Genomic DNA, 12595 nt, shown 5'->3' on the forward strand with positions numbered 1-12595 from the left:
AATCCATCTTCTCATTGATCAAACATTCTAACTGAGGTAGGTAGAAAACAAACAAAATACATAGTGTGATGGAAGTACTATGGAGGATGTACAGCAAAGAAAAGGGATAGGGAATGTAGGGGGCATTGCTATTTTCAGTAGGGTTGTCAAGCATAGGCCCAAATGAGAAGGTGACAGCTGAGTAAATTCCCAAGGGAGTTGAGGGAGTGAGTTGTGTGGACATTTGGCATGAAGTGTAGACACAGAGAAAACAGCAAGTGCAAAGCCCTGAAGCAGGAGTCTTAAAAGCTCTGGAAGGTGTTTGGCCTCTACTCTGAGTGAAATGGGGGGGCTCAGTGGGTTTTAAGTGGAGGAGTTATATAATCTGACTCATACTGTAACGGGATCACTCTGTCTGCAAAGTTGAGAATTGACCAAAGGGGGCAAGAGTAGAAAGACCAATGGTGAGGCTGGTGCAATATCGCAGGTGAGAGATGATAGTGACTTGAGGTGGAGCTGAGAGCATCAGCAGCTTGATTAGACAAGGGGTGTGTGTGTGAGAGAGAGAGAAGAGTCAAGGATAGCTTCAAGGTCTCTTGTCTGAGAAGCTGAGGTGAAGAAAGCTCTGGTAGGAGCAGGCAATAGTTGGTACTAGATTCCAAGCCAACCATTTTCTGAATGTAATGGAACACATGATGTGCAAAGAACTTAACAGCCAACTTAGCCAACCTCTTCACTGAGGAAACTGAGGCCCTAAAAAGGGGAAGATATCTGGGCAGCAGGACAGGCACTGAAATCAAATGTCTTATGAGTTTTGCTCAGGGCAAAGTGGTCCAGAATAGAGACAACCTGCCCCCTTACGTGAATAGAGGGGTAGCAGATGGTACTGTGTTGGGACCATCGGAGCCTGGCAGGCAAACCATTTCAGGGAAAGAAAAGATCACATATTTTAGAGGGCTCTGAGTAAGTCTTCCCCAAGTGAAGCTGTCAGCCATGTCCTGTGCTGTAGTTATCCTCCTCAAAGCGGAGAGTAAGAATGAGTACATATTGGTGAGATTCTGGGGTAGGAAGGCTGGAGACCTTTTAGGTGAAACAATAGATTGGGTGGAATCCCTCCCAAAGTCAGAGCTGCTTGTTGTTACTGTTTCTGTTGCAGCTGCTCTAGACAATGGTACTAAAGGGCTGAGTGTGGGTGTGTTCTTTCTTGACAATAACTCTGATAATGGCCCTCCTTTTAAATGTTTTGAACTTCATCATCACTCATTGCACATTAGCATTCTCGAATCTTCTATTTTGGGTGATCTCTAGCCAACAATAAGCCCTCCCACTTCTGCACAGTCGCTTCTTGGCTTGGGTTGGAATCTAACATAGCAGAGGCAGGGAAGAAGATATGCTTCATGGGGCTTACTTTCTGTCCTTGAAGCTCCCTTCAGTCCTTTCCTGTGTTCTTGCCTCTCTGCCCCTCAGCTATCTGGTCAGGCACACTGCTTTGTCCTGGCTCTCTGCTGGCACAGAACAGGCAGTAAGGACACTGAGGGCTCATGGAGGAGGGACAAAGTTTGTTAAAGGAGTGTCACTATGTGTCCAGGTCTCTTTGTCTCACCATTCCCTTTTGCAGGCCAAAGACTTTCAAGGTCCAAAGCTACCTAGAGAAACCTTCTCTAGGAAGCCAAAGCAATGCCAGAATTGGCCCACATAATTCGGCATTCTTGGGATGTTCGTTAGTAACATAACAGGATCTGAGCTGGATTTGCTATAGCTCTTCCCACAGTATCTGTATCTTCAAGGGTCTCAAATGAAGGCAACACAGCAACAAAGAATAAATGCTGATAGTGGGCTTCACAGCCATATATTACCATCTTCTTTTTGGACCTACTGTGGCAGATTCCAAGGGAAACCCAAAGTGACTAAAAGTGAAAAGCTAAGTTTTTAATGAAATACAAAAGTAACTAAGATAAATAATGGCAAACATAAAAGATAAAAGTCTATTTAGGAAAGTTCTTACGTTCATGAAAAGGATTACCCAGAGTTTAGGAATAAAGTAAAAAGAAAACGGCTTGTATTAGTAAAATGATCAAATGTGAAATGGTATGTTAAGTATTTACAGAGGTTTCTGTGAGAGACTGCTGGATTTCAATCTTTGGTGACATATTGATATATGCTGATTTAATGCAATTTCAGAAGAGGTAACAATCTTGAAAAAGAAGAGCATGTTTGGAGGATTCACATTTCCCAATTTTATTTTTTTTTATGTTTTTATTTATATTTGAGGGAGAGTGAGAGTGAGACAGAGAGAGATAAAAAGCATGAACAGCCATGTGCAAACACACAAGCGGGGGGAAGGGTAGAGTGAGAGGGAGACCGGGTATCTGAAGTGGGCTCAGCACTGACAGCAGAGAGCACAACACAGGGCTTGAACTCACGGAACGGGTGAGATCAGGACCTGAGCTAACGTCAGATGCTTAACCCAAGTCAGACGCTTAATCAACTAAGCCACTCAGACACCCCTCACATTTCCTGATTTTAAAACTTACTACAAAGCTACAATTATCAAGACAGTGTGTACTAGCATAAGGACAGATGCATAAACCAATGGAACAGAACTGAGAGTCCAGAAATAAACTGTTAGGTTTATAGCACAAGTTGTATACCTATCCGTCTGTTCATAGATACTTGGGTTGTTTCTGGCTTCTGGCTGCTACAAATAAGGCTGCCATGCACTTTTTTATACAACTTCTGTATGGACAAGTGCTCTCATTTCTCATAAGTAAATACTAGAAGTAGAATGACTATACCCTAGAGTAAGGTTGTTTAATTTTTTCATCATTTTTCTTATTATAGACACGATATAAAATTTATCATCTTCACCATTTTTAAGTGCAGAGTTTAGCAGTGTTAAGTATATTCACATGTTGTGAAACAGATCTCCAGAACTTCATCTTGTAAATCCCAACCTCCATATACATTACATAACTCCCTTTTCCCCTCTCTCTCACCCCTGGTAACCATGATTCCACTTGATGTTTCTATGAATTTGACTATTTTGGATACCTCATATAAGTGAAATCATGCACTATTTGTCTCTTTGTGACTGGTTTATCTCACTAAGCATGATGTCCTCAAGTTTCTTTCATGTTGTAGCAAGTGCCAGGACTCCCTTTCCTTTTAAGGCTGAGTAATATTCCATTGGATATATAGACCATACTTTGGTTATCTGTTCATCTGTCCATGGACATTTGGGTTGCTTCTGCTTTTGGCTACTGTGAATAGTGCTGCTCTCAACGTGAGTGTGAAAATATCTTTCAGTATTTTTTAGCTTTTTAAGAAACTGTCAAAGTATTTCCTAGAATGGTTGTACCAAATCACATTCTAACCAATAATGTATGAAAGTTTCAGTTCTTCCACCTTCTCATTAACATTTGGTATGGTCAGTCTTATTAATTTTAGCTATTCTTATAGGTCTGGAGTGGTATCTCACTGTGGTTTTAATTCACGCTTTCCTAATGACTAAGGACGTTGCACATTTTTTCCATGTGCTTATTTCTATCTTTGCATCTTCTTTGGAAAGGCTGAGAACCTTAAGGTAAAACAACGGATTGGGTGGAAACTCTCCCCAAAACAGAGCTGCTTATTGCTATTCGTGCTGCAGCTGTTCTAGACAATGGTACTAAAGGGCTAAGGGTGGGTGTGCTCTTTCTTGACACTGATTGTGATAATGGTCTTCTTTTTTAATGTTTTGGACTTCATCTATTCAAATCTTTTGTGCATTTTGCAACTGTTTATTTTCTTATTATTGATTGTGGGAGTTCTTTACATGTTTTTGATCCAAATCTTTTATAAGAAACATATTTTAAATATTTTCTCCCAATTTGTCTAGTCTGATCATTCTGTTAACAGTACCCATAAAGAGTAAAAGTTTTAATTTTTATGAAGTTTAAGTTAGCAGTGTTTGCTTTTATTGATCAAATCTTTGGTATCATATACAAGAAATCTTTGCCTAACCCAAGATCATAAACCTTTTTCCTGTGTTTTCTTCTAGAAGTTTTGTACTCTTATAGGTTTAACCTTTAAGTCCATGATCCATTTGAGTTAACTTTTGCATAGTGTGCAAAATATGGATCAACATTCCTATTTTTGCATCTGGATATTCAATTATTCCAACATTTTTTTTGTTGGAAAAAAAAAACCCTACACTTTCTCCAGTGAATTGTTTTTGTATCTTTATTGAAAATTGGGTATCCATAAATGAGTGGGTCTATTTCTAGACTCTATTCTCTTCTACTGATCTATCTTTAAACCATTACCAAAATATCTTCATACAATAATAGCTTTCTAAGTTTTGAAATCAGGTAGCATTAGCACTCCAACTTTGTTATTCTTTTTCAAAGTTGCTTTGGTTATTCTAGTCCTTTGCACTTTCATAAGAATTTTAGAATTAACTCATTAATTTCTACAAAGAAGTCCACTGGGATTCTGATTAGGATTGCTTTGAATCCAGAGATCATTTTACAGAGACTTGACACCTTTATAATACTGAATCATCTGATGCATGAACATGATATATCTCTCCATTTATTTCAGTCTTCTTTAATTTCTCTCAGTTTTTATTTTTATTTAGTTTTTATTGCTCAGCTGTTGCACATATTTTGTCAGACTTATCCCTATTTTTTCATATTTTTGGAATGGTATTTTTAAAAATTTCAATTTCCAATTTTTCATTGTTTAGCTGGTCTGGTTTTTAACTTTTAGATTTATCTTATTAGATTATCCTGTCTCTGTTCTCATTGCTGAATGCATAAGCAGTTCAAAGGTACTTGTGTATTTTGAGAGATTTGTTGGCCAAATCTGGGAAAGGAAATAGTCACCCTAAGCTACTTCTCATTACCTTCATATAGGCAGAATCCTTACCCTGCATCTTTGGATAAGAACACTTCTCTGTAGCTCTTTTCTGGAACTTCCTGATTCTCTGTTGCAGCAAACAAAACTCACAGAGACCAAGGTCCTGGCACAAATGCTACCAGTTTTCTAATCACTTGGCATTGGCCACTGAAGGTCACAGAGCTTCCTGGCAGGAAGTAGGGCACAGACGGCAGGTGGCCCTGCCAGTGCAGCTGAAAAAAAAGCTCTATTCATGGCAGACTGTATATCACCAACTCGCTGTGACAGCACCGCATACCTGCCAGCCCCAGAGCAAGCTGATTAGGGTAATTTTGGTTTTGTCTTCAAGCATAATTATTAGAGCTGTCAACAGCCTCTGTGATGCTAAAGTGAAGAATCACATCCAAAGAAGGATGGGGAAGACCCAATGGGTGCCCAAACAGTCATAGAAGGCTCAGAGGTTATAGATTCATTTCAATCCCAGGACAATATGATTCGGGAAGAAGAAAATACAACCATGTTCAGTAGAGTAAATGGTGCTCTGAAGATACATAAGAATGGTAACTCAGACGTGATCTTAGAAGTCCAATAGGTAAGTCTCAAGGAAAGGATCTACTTTCTAAAAGCATCTGAACCACAGGCTATTTAAGAACAGAACACATTGAGACTTAATTACTAATGTGCTTGGCACAGGGCTGCCCACAGAAGCCCCACAGGCTTAGTGGAGAGTTTCACAGAGAGCGTGATTGGCTTTGTGAAAACCTCAGACCTAGGACTAGAATCCTTATTTTAAGTGGAACTGGTGATATTAACTTAGTGTGATTTCGGAAGCAACAGAAAGGTGTCCTATGATCCCAGCACACTGTGCTCATCAATGTCTGACATTTCATGAATTCCTTTGCCTTCTTTTCAACTACTGAGAGGAAGACAACTTTGGTGGGAGAGTAAGTCATTAGGACTTATCAGTCATTTACACCCCAATGTGAATGAATTTATCAGAAAACATTTTTTCCTGGTCCTTGGAAAGTATAGTATAAGAGAAGTGAAAAAACTGGAAGTGAATGAAGAAAAGTGAAAGAGGGCAAAGGCATGAGAGAGATTGACTGACTGACTGATACTACTTCAAATTTCACATGGGGCCAGCTTGGTAAAACTTATACAGAAGTATCAAAGGATACTGTCCAGAAGACAACCCAAAGAAAAGGAGAAAAGGTTTGCAAATCATATATTTGATAAGGGTCTAGTATCTGTAATATATAAAGAGCTCTTACAACTCAACAACAGAAGAACAAAAACTCCATTTAAAAATTAGAAACAGGGCTTGAATAGACATATCTCCAAAGAAGATATATACATGGTCAATAAACACATGGAAAAATTTTAACAGTGTTAACCACTAAAGGAATGCAAGTCAAAAGCACAATAAAATATCACTTTACATCCACTAGGATGGCTATAATAAGAAAATTGGACATTAATAAAGTCCTGACAAGGATATAGAGAAAACGGAACCCTCATACATTGCTTATAGAAATGTAAACCCATGCAGCTGCTGTTGAAAACAGTGTGGAGGATCCTCAGAGAGTTAAACATAGAATTACCATGTGACACAGCAATTCTACTGCTAGGTATTTATACAAAAGAATGAAAAATAGATGTTCAAACAGAAACTTGTACATGAATGTTCACAGCAGCACCAGTCACAGTTCTCAAAAGGTCTAAAGAGCCCCAATGTCCATCAATTCAGGAGTGGATAAACAAAATGTGGCATATCCATGTATAATGCAGTATTATACAGCCATGAAAAGGAATGAAGAGCCACTATATGTCACAACATAAATTCACCTTGAAAACATTATGGGAAGTGAAAGAAGCCAGACAAAGGGCTACAGATTTTATAACTTCATTTATATGAAATATATAGAATAGGCAAGTCCATAGAGACAGAAAGCAGATTGTCGGGGGCTGGGAGAAGGTGAAACGGGGTGTCATAGCTTAAGAGGCTTGGGGTTTCCTCATGGGGTGATGAAAAGATTCTGGATCTAGACAGTGGTGATGGTTGTACAATATTATGAATGCACTAAAAGCCACTGCATCACACACTTCCAGATGGTTAAAATTCAGATGGTGAATTTAATTATATGAACTTTACCTAAATAAAAAGTAAATAAGCCACATAGAAACTTCATGAACCTTTTGGCTAATTCTAGGCAAACCTAATCTTTACCGAGTATCCGTTCATGGCAAGACAATCCTGTGTCATGAGTGATGTCTAGAGAACACACCACCAGCGTGGCTTCTGCTAAGGCTAGTTAGACAGCAGAGCTTCAAAAGTGTAACTCTTTTTACTCTTCCTGATGTATTGTCAAGCTGCAACACAGAAATCAGAACCAGATAGAAGGAAGACAGGCAGGGGAAACATATCTGCAACACAAGAAAGGTGAAAGTTCTGAAGTGGAATCAAAGCCTGAGCCATCAGAATTTGTCATAGTTGAGAGAAGTGCTAGGAACCAGACCTCAATACAGGATAAGGAGAGAAGGCATTTTTGACCACTTCTGAAATAAATGCTTTCTTTTCCATCATTTCCTCCTCTGAGTCCTCCGGTGCTAATGCATACACACAACTATTTACACAGAAATATATAAATTTATTTACTTACACAGAAATATGTATATATATATTGCACTTTATTATTATGTATAATATATATTGCACTTTATTATTGTTCTTAAGGCTACTTTAAGTACCAAAAAAAAAAAAAAAAAAGATGACCTGCCAAACTTTTTTTCCTTCCAAGAAAAACAGGCCACAGAGAAAGGTATGTTACAGATTTACAAACAATATATATACTATTATGTATTACAAACTATGTATATATAGCTTATAATCTGAAAAGATGAGGTTTGTGGAGTTATTGGAAAGGTTCAGTGGTTGATTTCTCCCTCTCCTTTTCTAGTCATAGTTGAGACATTTTTGTTTAATTGGGAAAAACAAAATAAAATTCAGTACTGCTGAATCAGAAAGAAAGTTCATTGCAAGTGCTTTGACTAAATTTGGTGATGCAGCTAGTGATTCCACAATTTAATCTTTACTGACAAGCCACAGTTAAAGGCACTGCATAAAAGTGTTGTGGTTTTTACATGAAAAATCATTGGCTGGACCATGATGAGTCAAGGGTCAGGTCCAGTGGTTGTATGGATCACTCTTTTCTCTCTTTCATGGTCTCAAACTGCCATCTCGAAAACAACGCCAGATGAGTTTACTATTGGGGCTGGAAGAAAATATACTTTAATTTTTTAAACATTTTTTTTCTATTTATTTTTGAGAGACAGAGCACGATCAAGGGAGGGGCAGAGAGAGAGAGAGAGAGAGAGAGAGAGAGAGAGAGAGACTGAATTTGAAGCAGGCTCCAGGCTCTGAGCTGTCAGCATAGAGCCCGACACGGGGCATGAACCCATGAACTGTAAGATCATGACCTGAGCCGAAGTCGGACACTTAACTGACTGAGTCACCCAGGAACTCCAAGAAAATACATTTTAGATCTTGATGACAGACTAATAACTGTCTGGCATCTTTATATGTTAAGAAAAGCATAAATTTCTAGGAAGCAAATGTTAGGTACTCAACATAGTTGTGAGATGAACGTTTCAGACTATAAAGACAGGATGAAGGATGCTGGAAGAGCATGTTGCAAGTTCTCCATTAGAATCTGATGGAAGTTGAAAAAAATGGCTAAAATGAACAAATCAGGAGACTATAGATACTGGCGAGGATGTGGAGAAACGGGCACCCTCCTACACTGTTGGTGGGAATGTAAACTGGTGCAGCCCTTCTGGAAAACAGTGTGGAGGTTCCTCAAAAAATTAACAATAGAAATCCCCTATGATCCAGCAATAGCACTGCTAGTAATTTATCCAAGGGATACATGAGTACTGATGCATAGGGGCACATGTACCCCAATGTTCACAGCAGCACTCTCAACAATAGCCAAAACATGGAAAGAGCCTAAGTGTCCATCGGTGGACGAATGGATCAAGATGTGGTTCATCTATACAACGGAATACTCCATGTCAATGAGAAAGAATGAAATCTGGCCATGTGTAGCAACATGGATGGACCTTGAGGGTGTTATGCTTAGCAAAATAAGTCAGGCAGAGAAGGACAGATACCATATGTTTGCACGTATAGGAGGATTAGGAGGAACTTAACAGAGGACCATGGGGAAGAAGAAGGGGAAAAATCGTTGAGGAGAGGGAGGGAGGCAAACCATGAGAGACTCTTGAATGCTGAGAACAAACTGAGGGCTAATGGGGGTGGGAGAGAGGGGAAGGGGGGGTGATGGGCATGGAGGAGTGCACTTGTGGAGATGAGCCCTGGGTGTTATATGGAAACCAACTTGACAATAAACTATTTAAAAAATTGGGGTAGGGGAGGTGGCACCAAAAAAAAAAAACATTTGCTTTCTTAGTGATATTATAATGGACATTTGAAATAAAATGTACCTTAAAAAGGAAAAAAAAAGAAAAAAATGGTACAAAAATAGGTTTAAAAGTTTATCTATGCTGGGAAACCTTCCCCCACAAATCATTCTAGTCCTAAGGACAATTAAAAGTATTTTGGACTGCACTGTGTCTTCCTGGAGAAGAAGGTACTCAGAGGGACAACCGAGGTGCTGGATGTGAGGAAGAGCAGGAGCATGGAGACTAGGAGCCCGAGGATAAAAACAAAAGGAGAGGCACCTGGACTTTCCCTGGATCCCTCTGCATTTTTAAGTGTTGGGTAGATTTAGGGGTCCTTTGTCTGTAAACCACACCTGTGTGACAAAAATAGAAATCAATCCTGTTCCCCTCAGTGGACAATCTGTTATCTACCTGGAGTCTCTCCAGCTGTGGTACCCTGTCCATTCCCCCACCATGGTTGTTCTTTAAGCTGCAAAAACTGCACCCAAGCTTGTTTGATGTCTGTTCCTTTCAAGTGTCACGAGGCTGGGCCTCAAGAGAGGTGAAGCCTTTGTGGTCATGCTCCATGGCCTTCCTGTTGATGCTCTGTTGGGGATGTGCAGAACTTCCTTCCTGATTGCACAATTCATGATGTATGAATTTCAACTATACTAGAGAAGGCAGGCAGAGTGGTGAGGCTTTTGTTGAACTTGAATCAGAAGATGATGTAAAAATGGCCCTTAAAAGAGACATGGGAAAGCACGAGAGACCAGTACATTGAGGGGTTCAAGACGGGTTGTGTGCTCAAACACAGCAGTCCAAACAGTGCGGAAACCACCAGTGACAGCTTTGTGCAGCTTCAGGGACTCCCATCTAGATGCACCAAGAAAGAAATTCTTCAGTTCTCCTCAGGGTTGGAAATTGTGCCAAATGGGATCACATTGCTGGTGGACCCAGAGAGCAAGATTACAGGGGAAGCTTTTGGGCAGTTTGCCTCACAGGAGTTGGTTGAGAAGGCCTTTGGGAAGCAGAAGGAGAGAATGGGGCACAGATACACTGAAGTGTCCAAGAGCAATCAGGAAGAAGTTAGGCATACTTGGATCCCCCTCTGAAGTTCACATCTGTACAGCAGCTGGGGTTTTATGACTGCCTTGGCACAGCCAGGAGGTATATTGGCATTGTCAAGCAGGTGGGCCTAGAAACAATGGGTGGTGCTTACAGTGCAGGTTACGGGGGATATGAGGAGTACAACTGTCTCAGCAATGGCTATTCATTAACCAGCAATCTCTCTTGGTAGCCTCAGTTACTTACTGTCTCTAAGGTGTGTATGACCACAGATACAGAGACAGCTATGTCACTGTCTATAGTACCACTGAGCACAGAGTCCACATGAAAGGAATGCCATACAAAGCCATCGAGAATCACATTTACAACTTTTTTTTTCTCCACTCAGCCCTAAGAGAGTAAATATTGAGATTGGTCCTGATGGAAGAGTGACTGGAGAAGCTGATGTGGAGTTTGCCACTCCCAAAGGAGCTGGGCAGCTATGTCCAAGGACTGGGCCAGCATGCAAATCAGACACATAGAACTTTTCCTGAATTCCACTATTGGGGCCAGCAATGGGGCATATAGCAGTCAGATGATAAAAGGCATGGGGGTGTCGGCTCAGTCCACTCATAGTAGCCTTGAGAGCCTGTCTGTGAGTGGCTATTACAGGGCTGGCTATTGAGGCCAGAACAGCATGGGTAGATAGGACTAATTTTGTAGGGGCATTTGAGTTACTGCAGTCAACTTTTCACAGACAGCCAACAAACAGTGAATTATTAGCAATATTAATAATATTAACACTATTAGCAACCATTACTCTAGAGGAAGCTGTGGGATCCATTTTGCACCATGAGTTTTTGAAATCTGGATTAAAAAATGACCTCTTCGGTGTTTTCTCATACAAACTTTCCTTTAGCATGTAATACTGAGTAAGCTAGAACTGTTTTTAGCATTTTCCCATTAACATTTTGGTACTGTACTTCAGCATAATGTTATATGAGTTAAAGTAGTTACATAAAATGTACATTTAGTACATTAAATGGCTTTTTTACACCACATCACCATGAACACAATGGGGAGATGTGCTTTTTTTTTGAAAACTCAATTTGCTAGATTCCTAATTCAAAGAGGAATATTTCTCATGTTTCTTCATTCTAGTTTATTTTCATTTAAAATCTTTTAGGTTAAGTTTAAGCTTTTAAAAATAAGTTAGTTTTGAAAATTGAGTCACATTACTAAAACCCTAGGAATTAGTGAGGACTTGACTTAAAACTCTCTTTGTACAGTGATTTCCTTCTGGGTGTATTTTGCTAGTGAAACTTGTCAAATTTTTTTGTTAACTAGGTTTTTTTCTTAAAATAAAGATTTTTTTTCACAATGAAAAAAAATGCTTGTCTCCAGAAAGAAAGGAAGAATAAGATATGTATAATATATGTGTGGGTGTAATATTTAGGTATATAACCTAATTTTACAAATAAAGATAAAGGAATTCCAACTCATGACACACTTTTTTGAATACCTTAAGGCCTATCTCTAAGGACCCTTACCAGGTGATCCCAGGTTATTTTGGGTATAACAATAGCACAAGATCTATTTTCAGAAATGATTAAGGCACTTCACTATTTGCCAATTAGATTTGCTTGGCCATAAGATTTCTTGCTTTTATTGGAATTCATCTGCCTATAACTTTCAGGGACAAAGGCCTCTTTCTTGGATATGAACAAGAAGTCAGGGAGGGAAACTGTGGTTCTGAGTTTTGCTGATGTTGCTTTCCATTGTACTTGTGGGAAGTTGTTTTATCTCTGGGCCCAGTAGATAGTTCTGGTTCTGCAATTAACTAAATTCTATTTCTCTCATCAATAAAGCAGGCTTCAAATTTCTTCTTCCTTCTCAATTTTGTGATTTTTCACATTTGCAAAAATAAAAAATATAGCATGGTTGTGAACTATTTCCAAAAACAGGAATTACCTTTGTCAAATGAGTTCTAAACCAGGAAACTTAGCAAGAGGACTTCTCCTGGGTGTTCCCTGTATCCAGCCTAGCTGGCATCACACATGAAGAATCCAAGGCTGCGGCTTCCTCCCAGAGGAGGCTAAGTCCAGTCAAAGGGCAAGGTCTTTCCAAAACTTTTTCCCCAGACAATACACATAGGACAACCATTGTGAAGTTCAGTTTGTATAAGTTAATCTGAAATAGCAATTAAATCTCAAAATACATCTTCACAGGGCTAGAACAAACAATCCTAAAATTT

The 12595-nt window shown here is 39.4% G+C and overlaps 1 pseudogene; it reads left to right on the top strand.

The window, feature by feature from the left end:
• The first annotated feature begins 9952 nt into the window (after positions 1-9952).
• On the top strand, positions 9953-11050 carry LOC144239055 (heterogeneous nuclear ribonucleoprotein F-like; annotated as a pseudogene).
• The last annotated feature ends 1545 nt before the right edge of the window (positions 11051-12595 follow it).

This window comes from Crocuta crocuta, unplaced genomic scaffold (genome assembly GCF_008692635.1).
Source record: "Crocuta crocuta isolate KB4526 unplaced genomic scaffold, BGI_CrCroc_1.0 scaffold107, whole genome shotgun sequence".
Classification (NCBI taxonomy): Eukaryota; Metazoa; Chordata; class Mammalia; order Carnivora; family Hyaenidae; genus Crocuta; species Crocuta crocuta.